The sequence below is a fragment of the Arachis ipaensis genome, chromosome B8 (assembly GCF_059453495.1).
Source record: "Arachis ipaensis isolate K30076 ecotype BB chromosome B8, ASM5945349v1, whole genome shotgun sequence".
Lineage (NCBI taxonomy): Eukaryota > Viridiplantae > Streptophyta > Magnoliopsida > Fabales > Fabaceae > Arachis > Arachis ipaensis.
Genome location: NC_142443.1, coordinates 46605016 through 46615108, shown reverse-complemented (window position 1 = coordinate 46615108; position 10093 = coordinate 46605016). Strand labels below are relative to the sequence as shown.

The 10093-nt window shown below is 38.9% G+C and overlaps 1 non-coding gene across 1 annotated transcript; it reads left to right on the top strand.

Moving 5' to 3' along the window:
• Positions 1-5998: 5998 nt before the first annotated feature.
• Positions 5999-6106, top strand: LOC148547941 (small nucleolar RNA R71). The gene has a single exon (XR_015897093.1). It is a non-coding gene; the product is annotated as a small nucleolar RNA R71 (small nucleolar RNA).
• The last annotated feature ends 3987 nt before the right edge of the window (positions 6107-10093 follow it).

Genomic DNA, 10093 nt, shown 5'->3' with positions numbered 1-10093 from the left:
GACAAGGTTTAGACCTTCCGGATTCTCTTGAATGCCGCCATCATTCTAGCTTATGCCACGAAGATTCTGGTTAAGAGATCTAAGAGATATTCATTCTAGCTTATTTCATGTAGAACAGAAGTGTTTGTCAGGCACGAGTTCATAAGGGAGAAGGATGATGAGCGTCACATATAATCATCACCTTCATCACGTTCTTGGGTGCGAATGGATATCTTAGAAGTGAAATAAGATGAATTGAATAGAAAACAGTAGTACTTTGCATTAATCCTTGAGGAACAGCAGAGCTCCACACCTTGATCTATGGAGTGTAGAAACTTTACTGTTAAAAATACATAAGTGATGGTCCAGGCATGGCCGAGATGGCCAGCCCCCAAAGTCTAAGAACAATGCGTTCAAAGATGATCCTAAGATCCTAAGATGATCAAAAGATGCCTAATACAATAGTAAAAGGTCCTATTTATAATAAACTAGCTACTAGGGTTTACATGAGTAAGTAATTGATGCATAAATCCACTTCCTGGGCCCACTTGGTGTGTGTTTGGGCTGAGCCTGAGTGTTGCACGTGTAGAGGTCCTTCTTGGAGTTGAACGCCAGCTTTTGTGCCAGTTTGGGCGTTCAACTCTGGTTTTGGCTCCTTTTCTGGCGCTGGATGCCAGATTTGGGCAGAGAGCTGGCGTTGAACTTCAGTTTACGTCATCTATTCTTGGCCAAAGTATGAACTATTATATATTGCTGGAAAGCCCTGGATGTCTACTTTCCAACACAATTGGAAGCGCGCCATTTCGAGTTCTGTAGCTCCAGAAAATCCACTTTGAGTGCAGGGAGGTCAGAATCCAACAACATTAGTAGTCCTTCTTCAACCTCTGAATCTGATTTTTGCTCAAGTCCCTCAATTTCAGCCAGAAAATACCTGAAATCACAGAAAAACACACAAACTCATAGTAAAGTCAAGAAATGTGAATTTAAGATAAAAACTAATGAAAACATCCCTAAAAGTAACTAGATCCTACTAAAAACATACTAAAAACAATGTCAAAAAGCGTATAAATTATCCGCTCATCACAACACCAAACTTAAATTGTTGCTTGTCCCCAAGCAACTAAAAATCAAATAGGATAAAAAGAAGAGAATATACTATAAATTCCAAACTATCAATGAAACAGAGCTTCAATCATATGAGCGGGACTTATAGCTTTTTGCCTCTTGAATAGTTTTGGCATCTCACTTTATCCATTGAGGTTCAGAATGATTGGCATCTATAGGAACTTCAGATTTCGAATAGTGTTATTGACTCTCCTAGTTCAGTATGATGATTCTTGAACACAGCTTCTTTATGAGTCTTGGCCGTGGCCCTAAGCACTTTGTTTTCCAGTATTATCACCGGATACATAAATGCCACAGACACATAATTGGGTGAACCTTTTCAAATTGTGACTCAGCTTTGCTAAAGTCCCCAATTAGAGGTGTCCAGGGTTCTTAAGCACACTCTTCTTTTTCTTTGGACCTTGACTTTAACCGCTCAGTCTCAAGTTTTCACTTGGCACCTACACGCCACAAGCACATGGTTAGGGACAGCTTGGTTTAGCCGCTTAGGCCAGGATTTTATTCCTTTAGGCCCTCCTATCCACTGATGCTCAAAGCCTTGGGATCCTTTTTATTTGCCCTTGCCTTTTGGTTTTAAGGGTTATTGGCTTTTTGCTCTTGCCTCTTGGTTTTAAGAGCTTTGACTTTTTCTGCTTGCTTTTTCTTTTTCTTTCTATTTATTTTTTTTTCGCCTATTTTTTTTTTCTGCAAGCTTTGTTCTTTGCTGCTTTTTCTTGCTTCAAGAATCATTTTTATGATTTTTCAGATTATCAAATAACATGTTTCCTAGTCATCATTCTTTCAAGAGCCAACATATTTAACATTCTTAAACAACAACTTCAAAAGACATATGCACTGTTCAAGCATACATTCAGAAAACAAGAAGCATTGTCACCACATCAATATAATTAAACTAAGTTCAAGGATAAATTTGAAACTCATGTACTTCTTATTCTTTTGGATTAAAACATTTTTCATTTAAGAGAGGTGATGGATTCATAGGACATTTATAACTTTAAGACATAGTTACTACTACTAATGATCATGTAATGAAGACACAAACATAGATAAGCACATAACATAGAAACGAAAAACAGAAGAAATAAGAACAAGGAATGAATCCACCTTAGTGATGGTGGCGTTTCCTTCTTGAGGAACCAATGATGTCCTTGAGCTCTTCTATGTCTCTTCCTTGTCTTTGTTGCTCCTCCCTCATTGCTTTTTGATCTTCTCTTATTTCATGAAGCATGATGGAGTGCTTTTGATGTTCCACCCTTAGTTGTCCCATATTGGAACTCAATTCTTCTAGGGAGGTATTGATTTGCTCCCAGTAGTTTTGTGGAGGAAAGTGCATTTGAGGCATTTCCGGGATCTCATGGAAATGAGCTTCTTATGCCTCTTGAGCTCCATGAATGGGCTCTCTTGCTTGCTCCATCTTTTTCTTAGTGATGGGCTTCTCTTCTTTAATAGGAATGTCTCCTTCTATGAAAGCTCCAGCTGAGTAACATAGATGGCAAATGAGGTGAGGAAAGGCTAACCTTGCCATAGTGGAAGACTTGTCAGCCACCTTGTAGAGTTCTTGAGGTATAATCTCATGAACTTCCACCTCTTCTCCAATCATGATGCTATAGATCATGATGACCCGGTCTATAGTAACTTCAGACCGGTTGCTAGTGGGAATGATTGAGCATTGAATGAACTCCAACCATCCTCTAGCTACAGGCTTGAGGTCCAATCTTCTTAGTTGAACCGGCTTGCCTTTGGAGTCAACCTTCCATTGAGCTCCTTCTACACATATGTCCATAAGGACTTGGTCCAACCTTTGATTAAAGTTGACCCTTCTAGTGTAGGGGCATTCATCTCCTTGCATCATGGGCAAGTTAAACGCCAACCTCACATTCTCCGGACTAAAATCTAAGTATTTCCCCCGAACCATTGTAACATAGTTCCGGGTTCTTACTTTGATCATGGTTCTTGGTGATCCATGCATTGGTATAGAATTCTTGAACCATTAGGATGCCGACTTGTTGGATGAGATTTGTTAGAACTTCCCAACCTCTTCTTTGAATTTCATGTCGGATCTCCGGATACTCATTTCTTTTGAGTTTAAAAGGGACCTCAGGGATCACCTTCTTCTTGGCCACAACATCATAGAAGTGGTCTTGATGGGCTTTGGAGATGAACCTTTCCATCTCCCATGACTCGGATGTGGAAGCTTTTGTCTTCCCTTTCCCCTTTCTAGAGGATTCTCCGGTCTTAGGTGCCATCAATGGTAATGGAAAAACAAAAAGCTATGCTTTTACCACACCAAACTTAGAATATTGCTCGCCCTCGAGCAATAAACAAAAGAATAGATGAAGAAGAAGAAGAAATGGAGGAGAGGGAGAGGGTGATGTGGTTCGGCCAAGAAGGGTATAGAGGGGTTGTGTTGTGTGAATTTGAAGAAGAATGGAAGGCTTTATATAGGGAAGGGAGATGGGGTTAAGGTTCGGCCATATGGGTGGGTTTGGGTGGGAAATTGGTTTTGAATTTTGAAGGTAGGTGGAGTTTATGAGGTAGGTTTACGGGGAAGAGTGGATGGATGTGAGTGGTGAAGAGGTGATGGGGAAGAGAGATTGAGGTGATTGGTGAAGGGTTTTTGGGGAAGAGTGTTTATGGGGTTGTGTGAAAGAGAGTGGTGAGAAGAAGTGAGTGGAGGTAGGTGGGGATCCTGTGGGGTCCACAGATCCTGAGTGGATCCTGTGGGGTCCACAGATCCTGAGTGGATCCTATGGGGTCCACAGATCCTGAGGTGTTCAAGGATTTACATCCCTGCACCCATTAGGCATGTAAAAATGCCTTTGCACCCAACTCTGGGCGTTGAGCGCCAGGTTGGTGGCCATTTTGGGCGTTCAATGCCCATTTGTGTGCCATTTCTGGCGTTGAACGCCAGAACCATGCCTGTTCTGGCGTTCAGCGCCCAGAAGCTGCCCATTTTGGGCGTTCAGCGCCAGAACCATGCTCTGTTCTGGCGCTGAACGCCAGACAGATGCTCCTCCAGGGTGTGATTTTTCTTCTGCTGTTTTTGATTCCGTTTTCAATTTTTATATTTATTTTGTGACTCCGCATGATCATGAACCTACAAAGACATATAACTAAGGAAAATATAGTTAGATAAATAAAAATTGGGTTGCCTCCCAACAAGCGCTTCTTTAGTGTCAATAGCTTGACAGTGGGCTCTCATGGAGCCTCACAGATGTGCAGAGCTTTGTTGAGACTCTCCAACACCAAACTTAGAGTTTGGATATGGGAGTTCAACACCAAACTTAGAGTTTGGTTGTGGCCAACCAACACCAAACTTAGAGTTTGACTGTGGGGGCTCTGGTTGACTCTGCTTTGAGAGAAGCTTTTTCTTCTTCCTCTCCATGGTTGCAGAGGGAGATTCTTGAGTTTTAAACACAAGGGAGTCCTCATTCCATTGAAGGACTATTTCACCTCTGTCAACATCAATCACAGCTCTTGCTGTGGCCAAGAAAGGTCTTCCTAGGATGATGGATTCATCCTCTTCCTTTCCAGTATCCAGGACTATGAAATCAGTAGGGATGTAAAGGCCTTCAACCTTTACTAACACGTCATCTACTTGTCCATAAGCCTGTTTTCTTGAACTGTCTGCCATCTCTAATGAGATTTTAGTAGCTTGCACCCCATAGATTCCCAGTTTCTCTATTACAGAGAGGGGCATGAGGTTTATTCCTGAACCAAGGTCACATAGAGCCTTAAAGATCATGGTGCCTATGGTGCAGGGTATTATGAACTTTCCAGGATCCTGTCTCTTCTGAGGCAATGTCAGTTGATCCAGATCACTTAGTTCATTGATGAACAAGGGAGTTTCAACTTCCCAAGTATCAATGCCAAATAATTTGGCATTCAGCTTCATGATTGCACCAAGAAACTTGGCAGTTTGCTCTTCAGTAACATCCTCATTCTCTTCAGAAGAGGAATACTCATCAAAGCTCATGAAGGGCATAAGGAGGTTCAATGGAATCTCTATGGTCTCTAGATGAGCCTCAGAGTCCTTTGATTCCTCAGAGGGAAGCTCCTTATTGATCACTGGATGTCCCAGGAGGTCTTCCTCCTTGGGATTCACGTCCTCTCCTTCCCTTACAGGTTCGGTCATGGTGCTTATGTCAATGGCCTTGCACTCTCCTTTTGGGTTCTCTTCTGTATTGCTTGGGAGAGTACTAGGAGGGATTTCAGTGATCCTTTTACTCAGCTGGCCCACTTGTGCTTCCAAATTTCTAATGGAAGATCTTGTTTTATTCATGAAACTTACAGTGGCCTTGGATAGATCAGAGACTAGATTTGCTAAATTAGAAGCATTTTGTTCAGAGTTCTCTGTCTATTGCTGAGTGGGTGATGGAAAAGGTTTATTATTGTTAAACCTGTTTCTTCCACCATTATTAAAGCCTTGTTGAGGCTTTTGATCCTTCCATGAGAAATTTGGATGCTTTCTCCATGATGAGTTATAGGTGTTTCCATAAGGTTCACCTAAGTAATTCACCTCTGCTATTGCAGGGTTCTCAGGATCATAAGCTTCTTCTTCATAAGAAGCCTCTTGAGTACTGTTTGATGCAGCTTGCATTTCATTCAGACTCTGAGAGATCATATTGACTTGCTGAGTCAATATTTTATTCTGAGCCAATATGGCATTCAGAGTGTCAACTTCAAGAACTCCCTTCTTCATAGGCGTCCCATTATTCACAGGATTCCTTTCAGAAGTGTACATGAACTGGTTATTAGCAACCATGTCAATGAGTTCTTGAGCTTCTGCAGGCGTTTTCTTTAGGTGAATGGATCCACCTGCAGAAGTGTCCAGTGACATCTTTGATAGCTCAGATAAACCATCATAGAATATATCCAGGATGGTCCATTCTGAAAGCATGTCAGAAGGACACTTTTTGGTCAAATGTTTGTATCTTTCCCAAGCTTCATAGAGGGATTCACCTTCTTTCTGTCTGAAGGTTTGAACATCAGCTCTAAGCTTGCTCAGCTTTTGAGGAGGAAAGTACTTGGCTAAGAAAGCCGTGACCAGCTTATCCCAAGAGTTTAGGCTGTCTTTGGGTTGAGAATCCAACCATAATCTAGCTCTGTCTCTTACAGCAAAAGGGAAAAGCATGAGCCTGTAGACTTCAGGATCTACTCCATTAGTCTTAACAGTATCACATATCTGCAAGAATTCAGTTAAGAACTGAAAAGGATCTTCAGATGGAAGTCCATGAAACTTGCAGTTCTGCTGCATCAGAGAAACTAATTGAGGTTTCAGCTCAAAGTTGTTTGCTCCAATGGCAGGAATAGAGATGCTTCTTCCATGTAAATTGGAATTTGGTGCAGTAAAGTCACCAAGCATCTTCCTTGCATTGTTGTTGGGTTCGGCTGCCATCTCCTTTACTTGTTCGAAATTTTCAATCAAGTTGTCTCTGGGTTGTTGTAATTTAGCTTCTCTTAATTTTCTTTTTAGAGTCCTTTCAGGTTCTGGATCAGCTTCAACAAGAATGCCTTTTTCTCTGTCCCTGCTCATAAGAAAGAGGAGAGAAAAAGAAAAGAAGAGGAATCCTCTATGTCACAGTAAAGAGGTTCCTTATTGTTAGTAGAAGAAAAGAAGAGGAAATTCGAACACAGATAGAAGAGGGGGTTTGAATTTGGTGATGATGTGAGGAAGAGATGTTAGTAGATGAATAAATAAATAGAATAAGATGAGAGAGAAGGAGGGAATTTTCGAAAATTATTTTTGAAAAGGAGTTAGTGATTTTTGAAAATGGTTTTTGAAAAATGTTAGTATTTTTTTTTCGAAAATTAAGATTTAAAAATTAAAAATTAAAATAATTAATAAATTAAAAAAAAATTTTGAAAAAGAGGGAAGATATTTTCGAAAATGAGAGAGAGAGAGTTAGTTAGGTGGTTTTGAAAAAGGTAAGAAACAAACAAAAAGTTAGTTAGTTAGTTGAAACAAATTTTGAAAAGATAGGAAGTTAGGAAGTTAGAAAAGATATTTTGAAATCAAATTTTTGAAAAAGATAAGATGAGAAGATATTTTTTAAAAAGATATGATAGAAATTAGTTTTTGAAAAAGATTTGATTTTTAAAATCACAATTAATGACTTGATTCATAAGAAATCACAAGATATGATTCTAGAATTTAAAGTTTGAATCTTTCTTAACAAGCAAGTAACAAACTTCAAATTTTTTGAATCAAAACATTAATTGATTATGTTATTTTCGAAAATTATGATATAAAATAAGAAAAAGATTTTTGAAAATTATTTTTGGAATTTTCAAAAATAACCAAGAATTTTGAAAAAGATTTGATTTTTGAAAAAGATTTTGAAAAAGATAAGATTTTCAAATTGAAAATTTGATTTGACTCATAAGAAACAATTTGATTTTAAAAATTTTTGAAAAAGTCAACTCAATTTTCGAATTTGATGAGAGAAAAAGGGAAAGATATTTTTTTTTATTTTTGAAATTTTTATGAAAAACATGAAAATTATGCAATGCATGAAATTTTTTTTTAGATCAAAACATGTGATGCATGCAAGAATGCTATGAATGTCAAGATGAACACCAAGAACACTATGAAGATCATGATGAACATCAAGAACATAATTTTGAAAATTTTTTTTTAATGCAAAGAAAACATGCAAGACACCAAACTTAGAATTCTTTAATGCTTAGACAATAAGAATTCAAGAATGCATATGAAAAACAATAAAAGACACAAAACAAAAAATCATCAAGATCAAACAAGAAGACTTACCAAGAACAACTTGAAGATCATGAAGAACACTATGAATGCATGAGAATTTTCGAAAAATGCAAGATGCACATGCAAATGACACCAAACTTATGATATGACTCAAGACTCAAACAAGAACACAAAGATATTTTTGATTTTTTTTTATTTTCTAATTTTTTTGGTATTTTTCGAAAATTATATGAAAAAGAAAAAATAAGGATTCCAAAATTTTTAACATGAATTCCAGGAATCTTGCATTCTTAGTCTAAAGCTTCAGTCCAGGAATTAGACATGGCTCACAAGCCAGCCAAGCTTTCAAAGAAAGCTCCAGTTCAAAACACTAGACATGGCCAATGGCCAGCCAAGCTTCAGCATTTAACACCAGAGTATATTGCTCTTGATAACAAATTGCTGCTCATTACTTATCAAATATGTAACTTGCCTCTGATGGTTTGGAAGCCTCAGTCCAAGAGAATTTAGACATGGCTTTACAGCCAGCCAGGCTTTACATGCTTCATGAAACACTAGAATTCATTCTTAAAAATTTTGAATAAAATTTTTGAATACATTTTTATTATTATTATTTTATTTTTTTTTCGAAAAACAGATGAGAAAATTTTTTGAAAGATTTTTGAAAAATTTTTGGAAAGAAAACAAAAAAGAAAATTACCTAATCTGAGCAACAAGATGAACCGTCAGTTGTCCAAACTCGAACAATCCCCGGCAACGGCGCCAAAAACTTGGTGCACGAAATTGTGATGTCCAGGCTCAAACTATTCCTGGCACGTGAGCAACTTGGTACGCGTAATTGTGATTACACATTCATAATTTGTCACAACTTCGATACAATAAACCAGCAAGTGCACTGGGTCGTCCAAGTAATACCTTACATGAGTAAGGGTCGAATCCCACGGAGATTGTTGGTATGAAGCAAGCTATGGTCACCTTGTAAATCTCAGTCAGGCAGATATAAAGTGATAATGATGTTTTTGAATATTATATAATAAAATAGGGATAGAGGTACTTATGTAAATCATTGGTAGGAATTTCAGATAAGCGAATGGAGATGCTTTTCGTTCCTCTGAACCTCTGCTTTCCTGCTATCTTCATCCAATCAGTCTTACTCCTTTCCATGGCTGGCTTTATATGATACATCACGACTGTCAATGGCTACTTTCGGTCATCTCTCGGGAAAATGATCCAATTCCCTGTCACGGCACGGCTAATCGTCTGGAGGCATCACCCTTGCCAATGGCTTCATCTTATCCTCTCAGTGAATAATATGCTCACGCACCCTATCACGGCACGGCTATTCATCTTTCGGTTCTCGATCATGCTGGAATAGGATTTACTATCCTTTTGCGTCTGTCACTAACGCCCTGCAATCGCGAGTTTGGAGCTCGTCACAGTCATTCATTCATCGAATCCTACTCGGAATACCACAGACAAGGTTTAGACCTTCCGGATTCTCTTGAATGCCGCCATCATTCTAGCTTACGCCACGAAGATTCTGGTTAAGAGATCTAAGAGATATTCATTCTAGCTTATTTCATGTAGAACAGAAGTGTTTGTCAGGCACGCGTTCATAAGGGAGAAGGATAATGAGCGTCACACATAATCATCACCTTCATCACGTTCTTGGGTGCGAATGGATATCTTAGAAGCGAAATAAGATGAATTGAATAGAAAATAGTAGTACTTTGCATTAATCCTTGAGGAACAGTAGAGCTCCACACCTTGATCTATGGAGTGTAGAAACTCTACCGTTAAAAATACATAAGTGATGGTCCAGGCATGGCCGAGATGGCCAGCCCCCAAAGTCTAAGAAAAATGCGTTCAAAGATGATCCTAAGATCCTAAGATGATCAAAAGATGCCTAATACAATAGTAAAAGGTCCTATTTATAATAAACTAGCTACTAGGGTTTACATGAGTAAGTAATTGATGCATAAATCCACTTCCTGAGCCCACTTGGTGTGTGTTTGGGCTGAGCCTGAGTGTTGCACGTGTAGAGATCCTTCTTGGAGTTGAACGCCAGCTTTTGTGCCAGTTTGGGCGTTCAACTCTGGTTTTGGCTCCTTTTCTGGCGCTGGACGCCAGATTTGGGCAGAGAGCTGGCGTTGAACGCCAGTTTACGTCGTCTATTCTTGGCCAAAGTATGGACTATTATATATTGCTGGAAAGCCCTGGATGTCTACTTTCCAACGCAATTGGAAGCGCGCCATTTCGAGTTCTGTA